The following is a 12,898-nucleotide window of genomic DNA, read 5'->3' on the forward strand; positions in this document are numbered from 1 at the left end:
ATATAATTAGTCACTGTTTTGCATGATGAATGTTTTCATTTTAGAACTATTATTTTCTTATCTAAAAATTCACTAAGGAAAACTCAAATAATTCACATGCAGGAAATCATAAATCAAGAAAATGAAGGTTGACAACTCAACTGATGTAGCAACTAATTCCTCCAATTCTTGTTGCAATTGTTCATGGAAAAGAAAGTGTGGAATATGAGAATGAAACATATACTCTTGGTAAAACATCCTTGCGAGATGCATGCAAGTTAGCTTCCACGTCTAATAAAGATATGTGAATGAAAGCTGAAAATGAAAACTTGTATGTATCTAGCTGGCTTCACTTAGAATAATCAATCAATTGTATTAAAATTAGGTAATTTGTTAGTTCTACCTGTAGTTTTATATCCACTTTATGTTTTTGTAATATTGACCATCTCTATTAAGATTCTTTTTCAATCCAAAATATGCAAGTTTTCCATTTAACATGAAGTATTCTAAGAAATATTGTACACAATTTTTCACATGCTTGAATTATCTAGCACATGGTCAAACTATGGTTTTTTAGTACAATAAGCATTTTATGAAAATAAAAAAATTCACAGCTTCATTTAGCAAGGCCTTTAGGAAGATTCAGAAACCTAAAATATTGAATGTGAATTTTGTTTTGAGGATAGCAGAAAGCTTCATGGATAAAGAAAAGAATTTAGAAGATGAGTTCTCCAAGTAGTATTGCTCTTTGAATAATACCACTAGTTGCAGTGGATTGTCAATATAATTTATAGTTGTTTATCAAGCTTCAACAAAAATCTTATCCTTTTTTGATTGATTATTAATTGATGGATTTGTTGTTTCTACTTGTTGCTCTTTCTTGATGTTTTTGTGCTAACTAGTTTGAACTAATTGAGGATCAAACATTGGTGGTATTGTTGTAATATGTTAAAATATTGTTTGTATTGAATCAAGTATTTACTATAAAAGATAAATCGATGTGTTATATCTTGGAAATCACAAGTATGGAAAATATGGGAAAATTTTGGTGCTTTGCATGTAAATATGCAAAACATATCAAAACTACTCTTATTTTATCTTTTCATTATAATGCTCACTGATGTTTTGAGTTTAAGTGATTGAGGAAGGCCACAGGTTGTTATAGACATTTTTGGGCACTACAACCCCAAGCATGAAATGTCCATAAACCAAGGGCTCATAAGTCCCTAAAAGTGTTGTTCTAACCCCTAAAGGAACAAGGTCAATTGATTACAGCTTCTCCCAGAAGTTCTCCATGAAAAACAGTTGAGATTGCAACAAGATGATGGAGCTTAGTGAAAAGAGTCGCCTTCACTAAGTGGGCCCGCAGGCTATTTTTGGCGCAAGTCTATTTTTAGACTATGTCTATTTTTAGACATATGGATCATGTCTATGTTTATGGATGATTGATCAAGTTGGGAAAATAGATGGACTTCTATTTTTGATGAAAGTGTGAGTGATCACAGTGTGAGTGATCAAGTCTATTTTTAGACTGGCTGTCAAAAAATAGAAAAGTCAAATATTATTATCTCACAATAATATTTGGACTATAAACTTAATCTTATTCTCTTGGAGCACTTCAGTTTGAGCTACGGAAGTGGCACATGCAGCTGTCAGAAGGAAATTCGTTTTTCTTATGAGTCAGTTGAGTTGTTGCATGCATGACTTCAGTTAGAACTCAAGTGAGTTGAGTTTAGTGGACTGGAGGTACAGTTGATGGAGTTGTGTTCAGTTTAACTTAGTTAAACTGGTTGTAGTTAGTCTAACTGCAGATAGACTAATGATGAGTTGTTAAACTAATTATTAACTCATAATACAACTAAAGAATACATCAGTTAACTCAGTTGCATGTCAATGCATGTTCAGTTCAACAGGGACAGGTGGTAGAGAATCAGATTGCTATCAGTTGTGACTATAGTTGTGCACCAGATCTTGCACAATCAAAGGATTGAGTATGCCAGTGAGTTTGCTCATGTATTTGGCCCGCATTTTAGCCTTTTCTCACGTCCACAAAGAGTGAGTGACTATTTTGCAGGTGAAAATCGAGTTTGGGAAGCAATTCTCATCAGTTCTTGAGTAGGTATTGAGCAGTGGAGGCAGGCAAGCAGTGGAAGAGATTTGGAGATCAGATATGAGCTGTATTGTGTGTAACAGAGGTGGAGATACTTGTGAGAAGTATTATGCTGTGTAATGTTACATGACTCAATCATTAATATACAGATAGTGTGGGGTTTTTAGCGAGATGCTTTCCCCGTGATACATACTGTGTTAATGTGTGAATGCTCTTGATGTTTTATTGTTATTGATGCTGCTATATTCTTGATCAACGTAGAGGAGCTTATGTATTGTGTATGTTTTCCGCATTAGTACATGATCAGGATAATCTCCATTGAATATGTGTTAAATTATTCAAAATTTCTACATGGTATCAGAGCAGCTTGATTTGTAGAAGAGATTTTTACAGGATATCAAGCGAGGGTTGATCGGAAGCAGTTGAGTTGGTTGCTGGTGGAATTCGAATTTGCAGCAGTGTTTTCTTGGTGACAACGCAGCAATGTCTTTCAATGGATTGCGACTGGAGTATGCTCTTGAGGGCAGCTCAAACTATATTGCATGGAAGGACAGGATGGAGGCAGTATTGGATGATAACGGGCTGAAGGAATTCATAGATACGGATATCCCAAAGCCTACTGATGCTACTCAAGCTGATGCTTGGCAAAAGAAGATCGCAAAATGTCGAAGAATTCTGTTGGAGGGCGTGAAGGATCACATTGTGTCCAGCCTCCATGGAAAGGCTACTCCATATTTGATGTGGAAATCATTAACAGAATTATTCCAAAGCAAGAGCGATCAGAGGAAGCTGGCGCTCAAAGATAAACTCAGAAACATCAAATGCGAGAAGGGAGACAGTATTCCCAAGTATCTCACAAAGTTCACTCAGTGTCGAGATGAGCTGGGAAGTGTGGGGTTACTGTCGATGATGAGGACTTGGTGAGCTTGGCTCTCCTTGGTCTTCCGAAGAGTTGGCATTCCTATCAGGACTCTGTCAATGGTCCGGAGAAGTTGCCAGGATGGGAAAGACTATGGTCAGATCTTGTGCAGGAGGAGATCAGGCGGAGTACCAGGGACGGATCTTCGTCAAAGGGAGCTGATGAAGATAATTGTGCTTTGGCTGCCAAAGCAAAGAAAGGGAAGAGCAAGAAAGCTTCTCAGTCTGGTGCGAAAGGCAAGAAGCAGGATATGTCCAAGGTGAAGTGTTTTCACTGTCACCAGCATGGACACTATGCCACAAATTGTCCGCAGAAGAAGAAGAACAAGCAAGCTGCTGGATCTGCAGGGGGAGAGGCTTTAGCTTCTCAGTTTGAGCTTGATTTTTCATTGATCGCATGCTTGGTTTCAAGTGTGATGGGATCAGTGTGGTTTCTGGACAGTGGTGCGTCTTTTCACATGACGGGAGATAGAGATTTGTTCTCTGATCTGGAGGACAAAGATCTTGGAGTGCACATCGAGATGGGCGATGATGGTAGATACAGTGCGACCGGTATCGGTACCATTTCCTTTGAGAGGGAGTCTGGTAAACCCTTTGTATTGAAGGAAGTCATGCATGTTCCAGGATTGAAGAAGAATCTCATCTCAGTGGCGATGTTAGAAGACAAGGGGTATGATGTTGTTTTCAGCGAGGGAAACGCCTTCCTGCGCAGCAAGACAACTGGTGAGACCCGGAAGATAGGGGTTCGAGTGAGGAACCTTTATCAGTTGCATGTAGATGGATGCGCAGTAATGGCATGCAAGGCAAAAGGATTGGTGAGCCGGGATGATGGCGAGTTGTGGCACAGGAGATTGGGTCACCTTCACCATGGAGCCTTGAAGATACTGCAGCAGATCACTACAGGGCTTCCTAAAGGCACACTTGCGCAGTCAGATCAGTGCAAGGGGTGTACTTTGGGGAAGTTTGTGAAAGCCACCTTTCACGAGAAGGATAGTCGTGCCACGATGATCCTTGAGAGAATTCACATAGACGTGTGTGGACCTTTCTCAGTTGCTTCGACAGCAAAACACATGTATTATGTGATTTTTGTTGATGATTTCTCTCGTAAGTGCTGGATCTTCTTCATGCAGAAGAAGAGCGAGACATATTCAAAGTTCTGTGAATTCAAAGCACTGGTCGAGAAGGAGTCGGGGAAGAAGGTGAAGGCTCTTAGGAGCGATAATGGTGGTGAATACATCTCGGACGAGTTCAAGGATTTCTGCAAGGCAGAAGGGATTCGTAGAGAGCTCATAGCTCCCCATAACCCACAGCAGAACGGGGTAGCTGAGCGGAAGAACAGAACGATTGTGGGTGCTACACGGGCAATGTTGCATGATCAGGGCCTACCCCTTCACTTGTGGGCGGAAGCATGCAATACAACAGTTTATGTGTAGAACCGTTGTCCTCATAGGATACTTGGCATGAGTACACCCGAGGAGGCTTATTCTGGTAAGAAGCCTGATCTTTCTCATTTGAGGATTTTTGGTGCTAACGTTTACATGCATGTGACGAAGGATGCCAGAAAGAAGTTGGAACCGACTGCAGAGGTTGGGATATTTGTGGGGTACACTGATACGCCCCACAACTATCGTGTGTATTTGCCAGATAGTGGTAAAACTGTTGTGCGACGGGATATAAAATTTCAGGAGGAGAAAGCCATGAAGTGTTCGCTTGAGAGGGAGCTACACTTGCATGCAGATGAGGAGCTATTAGTTCCTAAGGATGAGCTTCAGGACGTGGATCAGCCACAGGACGAGGTTCATGGAGTGGAAGAGACCACTCATGCAGCGCCAACCATCAGAGGGCGAAAGCGCTTGACAGAAGCTGAGCGACTGGCTCAAGATGCAGAGAAAGTTGTAGGACCACCTACAGCCCAACGCAGGCAGAGACAGTCACCTGATCGGTACACTGGATACATGGCTCTTATGAGCAAGTGTGTTGTGACTGAGCCATCCTCTTTCGAGGAAGCTGTGGAGGATCCCGCATGGGTAGACGCCATGGTGGAAGAGTATGATTCTATTGTCAAAAACAGTGCATGGGAGATTGTTCCTAGACCGGAAGGGAAATCAGTGGTAGGTTCGAGATGGATCTACAAAGTTAAGCAGGCAGCTGACGGGAGTGTGGAGAAGTACAAGGCAAGATTTGTTGCCCGAGGCTTTTCACAGATTGAGGGGATCGATTATGAGGAGACCTTTGCACCTGTCGCAAGGTATTCTTCCATACGGACGATTCTTGCTCTCTCAGCGCAGATGGGATGGCACATTCATCAGATGGATGTGAAGACTGCGTTCCTCAACGGAGTCATTGAGGAGGAGGTGTACATTGAGCAACCCGAAGGCTTTGAAGTCTTCAGCAGCGAGTCGCATGTGTGCAGGCTCAAGAGAGCGTTGTATGGGTTGAAGCAAGCACCACGTGCTTGGTACAGACGGATAGACAGCTATTTCACAGGACTTGGTTTCTCAAAGAGCGAGGCGGATCCGAACCTATACCAGATTGTGGTGGAGGGTAAGTTGCTTATCATTGTACTGTATGTTGATGATTTGATTCTAACGGGTGATGAGCTGTTGATACTGTCATGCAAGAAGGATCTTGCTACAGAGTTTGAGATGAAGGACTTGGGCCTCCTTCACTATTTCCTAGGATTGGAAATATGGCAGCACAGTGGTGGACTGTTTGTTTCTCAGGGAAAGTATGCTCGGGAGATACTGGAGAAGTTCAACATGCATGGCTGCAAGCCTGTTGATACTCCTCTTCGTGGAGGTTGGAGGAAGGAGGATGCCACTTCGGGAGAAGAAGTGGATGCCACTGTTTATCGACAGTTGGTGGGGTCGCTGATGTATTTGGTCAATACACGACCTGATATATGCTATGCAGTTAACCAGCTTTCACAAGCTATGGTTAAGCCTACCAAGCTCTTCTGGAAGGCGGGCAAGCATGTATTGCGCTACTTGAGAGGCACATCGGGATATGGTTTGTGGTATAGACAGGAGGATGAGGTGAAGCTATGTGGCTTCACGGATGCAGATTGGGCAGGGAGCCCAACAGACAGAAAGAGCACATCAGGAGGGGTCTTCAGTATCGGATCGACAGCAGTTTCTTGGTACAGCAGGAAGCAGAGATCTGTGGCACTCAGTTCAGCGGAGGCCGAGTATATGGCAGCAAGTTTGGCTGCATGCGAGGCTATATGGATGAGGAAGATCCTGGTTGGTTTGTTCGGTTCTCATTTGGATCCTACTGTGATTTACTGTGATAACCATAGTTGCATTAAACTCTCGGCTAATCCTGTATTTCATGATAGATCTAAACATATTGACATCAGGTACCATCATATCAGAGATTGTGTGCAGCGGAGGATCATGTTACTTTCGTACATTCCAACGGAGGATCAGGATGCTGATATTCTGACGAAGGCTCTCACCAGGAGCAAATTCGAGTACCACCGAGGCAGGATAGGGGTTGCTGATAATCCATATCTTGTCGAGAGGGAGTGTTGAGATTGCAACAAGATGATGGAGCTTAGTGAAAAGAGTCGCCTTCACTAAGTGGGCCCGCAGGCTATTTTTGGCGCAAGTCTATTTTTAGACATATGGATCATGTCTATGTTTATGGATGATTGATCAAGTTGGGAAAATAGATGGACTTTTATTTTTGATGAAAGTGTGAGTGATCACAGTGTGAGTGATCAAGTCTATTTTTAGACTGGCTGTCAAAAAATAGAAAAGTCAAATATTATTATCTCACAATAATATTTGGACTATAAACTTAATCTTATTCTCTTGGAGCACTTCAGTTTGAGCTACGGAAGTGGCACATGCAGCTGTCAGAAGGAAATTCGTTTTTCTTATGAGTCAGTTGAGTTGTTGCATGCATGACTTCAGTTAGAACTCAAGTGAGTTGAGTTTAGTGGACTGGAGGTACAGTTGATGGAGTTGTGTTCAGTTTAACTTAGTTAAACTGGTTGTAGTTAGTCTAACTGCAGATAGACTAATGATGAGTTGTTAAACTAATTATTAACTCATAATACAACTAAAGAATACATCAGTTAACTCAGTTGCATGTCAGTGCATGTTCAGTTCAACAGGGACAGGTGGTAGAGAATCAGATTGCTATCAGTTGTGACTATAGTTGTGCACCAGATCTTGCACAATCAAAGGATTGAGTATGCCAATGAGTTTGCTCATGTATTTGGCCCACATTTTATCCTTTTCTCACGTCCACAAAGAGTGAGTGACTATTTTGCAGGTGAAAATCGAGTTTGGGAAGCAATTCTCATCAGTTCTTGAGCAGGTATTGAGCAGTGGAGGCAGGCAAGCAGTGGAAGAGATTTGGAGATCAGATATGAGCTGTATTGTGTGTAACAGAGGTGGAGATACTTGTGAGAAGTATTATGCTGTGTAATGTTACATGACTCAATCATTAATATACAGATAGTGTGGGGTTTTTAGCGAGATGCTTTCCCCGTGATACATACTGTGTTAATGTGTGAATGCTCTTGATGTTTTATTGTTATTGATGCTGCTATATTCTTGATCAACGTAGAGGAGCTTATGTATTGTGTATGTTTTCCGCATTAGTACATGATCAGGATAATCTCCATTGAATATGTGTTAAATTATTCAAAATTTCTACAAAAACTACTCAGAACTGGTCAAAACAAGATCATTTCAGCTGCTCCATAGGCAAAGTGCGTTGCATCTCACCTAAACACACTGTGTGGGTGCATTGCATTTCAAAAAGCCCTTCTATGGGGTGCGATAGGCGAGAAGTGACAAATGGCAGTGTCATTCCGCGAGGTGGAGAGGCATGGAAACTTCCAGAAACTTCTCCTGTGACACTTGCCTCTCTGAATTCAACCAAGGATGAGTAAGAGATCATCAATCTCCAAGTGGAAGCAAGAACTATCAGAGGGAAGACACTAATCAAATCACAAGCTGACTCATCTCCCTTACAAATATCTATATATGGATCCCTCATCCCAGAGATCCAAAGGCTGGAATTTTGCATATTGTAAGGAATTGTTGTTGGTTTCTTGAGACAACATCAGATTGTTGGGTGATCTAAGCTTTGTATGAGGTGAAGAGGGGCTTCCTTGTTGAGAGGAGGATGCTGGGTCAGAACAATTGGTTGTAACTCCCTTGGCTCTTTCTTGTTTATCAATAAAAGCTATTCAAGTTTTCCTCCATACTCTTGTGTAATTTATGTTTTATGCATTTGTATGGTCAATCTATATCTGATCCTAGATTGTTTATGATTATAGATCCATGTTCTTGTATATTGCTATGCTACTGTGATCTTACAAGTACTCTGTGAAGCTAGGCGTGCAAGGGAACAAGTAGCGAAAGACTATCAAGAGGGAGAGGAATCTAACTAGGATATTAGCGCAAAACAGAGGTTGGCCTTCTCTGTTCTTCTCTCATCTATACTTCATAAAGGAAAAATGAATGTAGCTTTACTTTGTTTGTTTCTAAGGTAGCTATCACACCTTAGCGGGATAAGCAGTTCTGTGTAGACACTTTTCCCTGTAACAAAATGGCGACTCCACTGGGGAGAACTTAGTTTGTTTGTTTATCTTCCTTGTTGTCTATTTTATAAACCTATAGACGGAGCCTGAAGTCGAGCCAGGTAGCTTTTGAACTGCATTTTCTATGCAAATGCAAGGTAGATAAATGCCGCTTCAGTCAATCTCCGGGATTTGTTTATAAATTAAACAACTGATTTACAAACTCTCTGATTGCCCCTTGTGATAGCTCTCAGATCCTCCTTAGATCTACCCCTGATTGTTTCATGACTGATTACCATTTGCTCGGCCAAAACCCATGAACTGAATTGCAAATTGTGACCCAGAACCCAAGCAAAGTCTCGTCTCTGGCCCAGCGCAGGTACTGTTCTGTGAATCTGAAATTCAGTGCACTTCCTGAGTGTAGTAGGTGCATTGCATTTCAAATTCCCTATGTTACAGGTGCGCTGATCAGACTAGGCATTGTTCAGTTTTGGTTTCTGTGATTCATTCTTTCCAGTTCTATTCATGAATTTTGCTGCCTGTGATCAGTATATCTCTGTTTGAAACCCCTTTTCCTTGTTGTTATTCCGCCTCCTTTGTGCAAAAGAACTGTAAATGTTTTTGTGTATTTGTTGAGTCATTTTCAGTTCACCTTTGCAAAAGTAACGTAATCATACTGTCGTCCTTTGATTTGAAAGCGTCGCAAGTGTCATTTTCAGTCATAGGAAAGAGTTTGGTTGTTGCAGATAGTCGATTATCCTGTTACTATTATATTTGGTCTGAATTTGTAATTTTTCTAGTGTCGAAAGCAAGTATTCGTTTCTAAATCATAAAGTGTTGTGATTGTCTCCATTTTTGATTTCGAAAAGAAACTTGTTGGTAATTGTCGCTTGAAAAGTAATTCAGATTTGTGCATTAGCTTTCTTTTCTCCATTCACATACTAAGAAAGCCGAAAACAAATACATGCTTGTGCATTTTCATTTAGACTGTTTGATTGGTTTGATTTAGGAAGTGCATTTAGAGTGTGCTCTTTGCTCTTTGTGAAAGAATACTGTCTCTCTTTCCTTAGTAGCTAGGATTTTCATTGCACAAAGAAGATAAAAGACTGTTTGTCATCTTAGATTTCATTTTAGGAATTACACATCTACATCTCACAGTGAACCTGAAAGGAAAACTTCATAAACAATATCAACTATAAAATAAATTCAATGAATCTAACAACGCTTTGGAACCTAACGCACAACATTTATAAGTCTAGGCTAGAGACGTATTCCGGCGTCGTAAAGCGTGGTAACTGTTTTTCTCACTGATGGTTGGGTGATTCCTCCACTTTGAGATGATAAGTGCCAGTACAGACTTGTGCTCCCACGTACCGTCGAGTATATTTTGGGAGACCACAATAGGCTTAATCCTTTATGCAAAGGAAGCTGTGTCTGCCGCCGTATTGATCGCAATGCACTAAACACAACATTCGGGAAGATTGACTGTCGTACCGTAAAAAGTATTCTACAGTTTTGCGATTGGTTTGGTAATCCCTCTACCTAGATTTCTAGAGCAGTCCCTTTCGTTCCTTTTTAGACTCCTTAACGGAAAAGGTCCATCTGAGCACTTGTCACTTTAGGCTCATTAAAAATCGAAGGCGACTAGAGTCATCTTTTGTTTTTTCTCGAATCTTAAAAATTGAAAAAATGAGTTGTGTCAAACCGTCTAAAATTTATTTTAAACGGAATAATCATCACCTTTCCCTACGTTGATCTTAGGTTGAGAAAATGGAACCCACCAACCAAGGAATTCTCCTTGGAGGAAATCCTAGTCCCTTCTCCTCTTGGGGAGATGTTGGTGCACCCCATATGGCCACATTATCGCTTCCAGGATTGAAAATCGGCTTGCCCATATGGCTCTTCTCAACCTCTGTCGTTCAGAACACTGCAATTCCTGAACAGTCGAGTCAGCAACTAGACGAATCCAGAGTTACCCACCAACCTTCTACTTCCTCCAATTCTTCCTCTCCTCCTTCTTCTTCGCTTGATGGCGTTGGTAAAGCCAAAAATCAAGTACCTGAGAAGAAGAAGGAAAAGAAGAAGAAAGAGAAGAAGAAGAAGGAACCAAAAGCGAAAGGAGGCAACCAAGCGTCGTCTAGCGAAAATCCACACACTGCACCAACCAAGCCTAAATTGCCATGTGTCATTTGCAAAGGAGACCACTATCATAGAGATTGTCCTTGCATCCCTCGGATCTTAAGGGACTGTTCTCCTCGTTTGCACAACCTGGTGTCGTCAACCTCTAATGATCATGTTGAAAGCACACCGTCGACTAGTGAAAGTGAAGCCCCAGGACAAAAAGGAAAATATAGATTTCCTTGTAAAATGTGCGAAGGTGACCATGCCATCCACCGTTGTCCCTTCTTAGATGAGGCTAAAAGAGTTTTGGGCGATCGTCCGGTTTCACCATTACGACTTCCTCCTGGATATAAAAAACTCTTGTCAAGTCTGTCACTAGTTGAAAATCCAGCTGACCCACCTAGATGGTCGGCTGAAGCATCTATCATTGAAGACAAACCATCTGAACCCATACCAGATGAAATTCAAAAGGTCGAGGCGGCAGTTGACCCGGTCTTGCCTTCAGAGGTTCCACCTTCAGATGATACAGTCACAGAAGAGAATAAGGATGACATCGTCCAAATTCTTTTCGTAAGCACAGACTCCGATGAACATGGGGGCAATTTACCCATTCCTTTACCACAGGAAGGAATTTCGTCAGAGTCATACCCGACCGTCTATTCGGTCCCACCTCCAAGAAACCTAGTTGTCTCCTTCGATTGGAATCAACTAGGCAGATCTCGTTTACCGGCTAGTGTACGATTCCGGATTATTGCTCAATTATATAGAATGGTTATGGCTGGTACCATTGTAGATGAAGGGGCTTCTGTGAGTATCCTTTCCTCAACTGCTTGGAAAGCGCTTGGTTCGCCATCGCTTTTGCCTGAGATGAGAAATCTAACAGGCTTTGACAAAGGAACCAGTCGATCGTTAGGGATCCTTCCCAATGTGCCCATAACATTGAGAGGGAAAACCATTCACATGAATGTAATCGTAGTTCAAGGACCCCTGGATTATAATCTACTCCTTGGACGAGACTATATTTATTGCATGGGAGCCATTGTCTCATCACTCTTTAGAGTAATGTGTTTTCCGCACGAAGGAAGAGTGGTCAAGCTCGTAGACCAGCTTTCATTTCCCAGATCACACAGAGAAAATAGTCATATGCCATCCCTGAATGGTATTTTCACACAAGGAATGTCTCATCAATCCCCAGTCCATCCACCCGATGAGCACGAGTGATTCAAGGGACATGACTGAAACCCAGGGGGCATGCACCCTGGTCTGCCTCGGCAGGAAAACTTCGGGTATAGGGTAGGTTTCCGCGAGAGATATATGACTGGTCTGTACTCCCGTCCGTGATTGGAAGAGGGAGTTATTCTGGAACAAGATTCCCTCGTCAAAGTTATGTGAATGGAGTAGCCTCCTCCACTCGCCTTTGTCTATTTCGGTAGACATCGCCGAGGAAATGTTTTGTTTGCGCTGTGAACAAAACAATCTTTGGTAACCTGAAAGAGGATTACCTCTCCTAATAAAACAAATGTTTTGTTGGTGATTTGAAGGGTGACCTTGAAACTCTGTTTTATACCTGGGGGCATGCAAACCTTTTGGCGTGCAAGCAAAGAGCGATCATTTATCTATTTTTTGGATTGGTCGTTTCCTAACTTGCATAAAGAAAGGATGTGGGGCAAAACTCTAAAAATTTCCATTTTAAATGGGACATTCTTATTATACCACTGGATTAATCGAGCAGTGTTACCGCAAGGTTCAATATCATTAAAAAATAAACCCGCATCGAGAAATTTTAGCGCATAGTTCAAGCTCGTTAAAAAATAAACATAAGCCATGAGCAAATGTTTCCCCCCGCGTTTAATCTCATTAAAAAATGAACTATTTCCCGGTAAATAACCATCGTGAATGTAGTACTTCAGCCTTTAAAAGCCTTGGTCATGTTCTCATCATCACCTCCACTCTGTATTGGCCGATCATTCACCTCCATTTGATTGTTTACCCCCTTTTGAGGAACAGCTGCGAAGAGTGATCTCACTAGCCATCCTTGTAACACTGCCGTGGTTGGAACATTCTAAACCTTACCTGGAATCAGCTGCTACCCAATTTTATCACTTGTTCCTCAAAAGACGAGTCTCCTTTAAGCTCTTTTCAACTGACTCGTAAAATATGAAAAAATTGCCGAGCCATTGGCCTCTCCAGCTCGTTAAAGGGACCGGAAGTGCTATCCCTCCTCTAAATTT

This window comes from Pinus tabuliformis, chromosome 9, assembly GCF_031772625.1.
Source record: "Pinus tabuliformis cultivar Carrire ecotype Pingquan chromosome 9, CPIR1, whole genome shotgun sequence".
NCBI classification, from domain to species: Eukaryota; Viridiplantae; Streptophyta; class Pinopsida; order Pinales; family Pinaceae; genus Pinus; species Pinus tabuliformis.